The sequence below is a fragment of the Protopterus annectens genome, chromosome 2.part1, assembly GCF_019279795.1.
Source record: "Protopterus annectens isolate FY-2018-M chromosome 2.part1, PAN1.0, whole genome shotgun sequence".
Taxonomy (NCBI): Eukaryota; Metazoa; Chordata; order Ceratodontiformes; family Protopteridae; genus Protopterus; species Protopterus annectens.
Genome location: NC_056729.1, coordinates 154,120,126 through 154,122,359, shown reverse-complemented (window position 1 = coordinate 154,122,359; position 2,234 = coordinate 154,120,126).

The following is a 2,234-nucleotide window of genomic DNA, read 5'->3' as shown; positions in this document are numbered from 1 at the left end:
TGGACACTTTAGTTCAAATAGTTTTTCTTCCACAGGGTCTTTAGGTCTGTATTTAAATCTTTTCCTGTTTTTTTTCCACTCAGACTACCATCTCATGGAAATTTCTCAGGATTGTGTGTGTGTGTGTTTTTTTTTTTTTTTGCATCTGTGATACTTATGATACATGTTGCAAGATTGTATATGAAAAAAATTCAATGACACCTGAAATCTTTTTGGTTCCAGCTTCAGTATCCACTGACATTTCAAATTCCAGCTTCCAGCTTTGAGATTTGTGAAGAGGGATATTGTGTGGAAGATACACCAAATTCCTCAAAATCCAGATTTTTCATTATCCCTTCCTGCTCCAGCAGTCACAACAGACACCTCAAACCTTACTTGAACAGCGGTGTCTATGGGATACAAATGCAGGGTCTTTTAGGTAAAAGAGACAGAGTAAAAGTGCATTAACATATAAGAGATGTTAGTTCTTATAAATGGTCTCAGTACTGTGAACCATTTGTGGTCTCCAGTACCTCTTCAAATGTTTACAGACAACACCACAGTGATGTGGTACATTAATAAGCAAGAGGGAACCAAATCTTACCCTCTGTGCAGACTCATGGTAGCCTTGGATATAGCTTTATACCTCAATCTCACTGTATAGGCATCTTACATACCATCAAAACAAAATTGTTTAGTAGACAAGTTGACCAAGACCAGGACAGACTCTCATGAATGAAAACTAAATCAGGGTGTTTTCCAATAACTGATCCAGCTGTGGAGAACGCGTCAAATAGATCTCTCTACCTCCACTCTAAACAAACAGTTGGCAAAATTCTGCTTCAGTACTCCATGCAAGAAGGCTTTGAAAATGCATGCTTTCTTTTCTTTTCCTTGGACAGGAGTATTCCTTTATGCTTTCCCACCCTTTTTTCTAATATCCAGGGTCATTGTGAAGATTCAGAAGGAGTTCCAAGAGATAATTGTGGTGATTCCTTTCTAGTCCGGGCCACATTGGTTCTTCCTTCTTTTATTTTATTTTATTTTTCACAAGCTTCTTCACAGACTGGATTTACTCAGACAAGATCAGAGATATTTGATACATTCTGACTCTAAACATCTACAGCTTGCTGCCAGGATGTTATTATTATAATACCTTTTAAGCACTTTATACTGAGGACATGCACCAGGTATCACGGGAGACAACAAAAGTTTACTAGTAGAAAAATTCAAAGTTTAGCAAATTTCAAGTATTTTCTAGTTAGTGCCTAAAAAAAGAATCCGCTCCCATTTAGGGATAGTGTTTCTCTGATTCTGTAGTATTTGTGTGCATTACTACCCTATGACTTATCTCACTTTTCTGTCGTTATTCACTAGTGGGCCATTTCAGTTGTCTGCTCATGGATCCCTCTCTTTCACTGCAACATCATGTCTTTCAAAGGGGTGTTGCATAAGAAACATTAGGAAACAGGTGGCTTGTTCTTGGGATCTTAATTTTTTTGTTAGAAAAACTAAATTTGTTCCATTTGAACCATCAGGCTGATATGAGGTTCTAAACATGGAAAACAGCCTTACTAATGGCTCTGACCTGTGCAAGAAGAGTATCTGAGTTGCAAACTCTTATGGTGGGTCAACCTAATCTTTTTCCATAAAGACAGGGTTTCTTTAAGAACTAATCCTTCATTTATGTCTAAAACTGTATCCGAGTTTAGTTAAAGCCAAGCTGTCCATCTGCCTGTATTCTTTCAAGAGCATAACAAATGAAATAGGAAGGATACTCAGTATCTTGGATATCCACAGACAACTCAGGTATCTTGACAGAAAAAAAATCTTTCAGAACTTCTGATCAGTTGTTTTTTTCATGTAAAGGAACAAAGAAAGGCCAACCAGTCTCAAAACAGACTTTGCAAATATTTGTCTCATGCTATTACTTTTTGTTACATGATCTACCAATTCCTGCACTGTAGTGCGATCTCGGAGTTGGTATATTTAAGTTACGGGGGTGTGAAGTTTGTAGTGTTTTTATTTTTTATTTTTTTGGATGTTCGAAATTACGAAAGTCGATCATATGGTCGTAGCCATATGAATGTCTACATTTTGGCGTTTCAATCATTCAGTGGTAACTCATACACACATATATATATATATATATATATATATATATATATATATATATACACACACACACACACACACACACACACACACATATATATATATATATATATGTATATATATATATATATATATATATA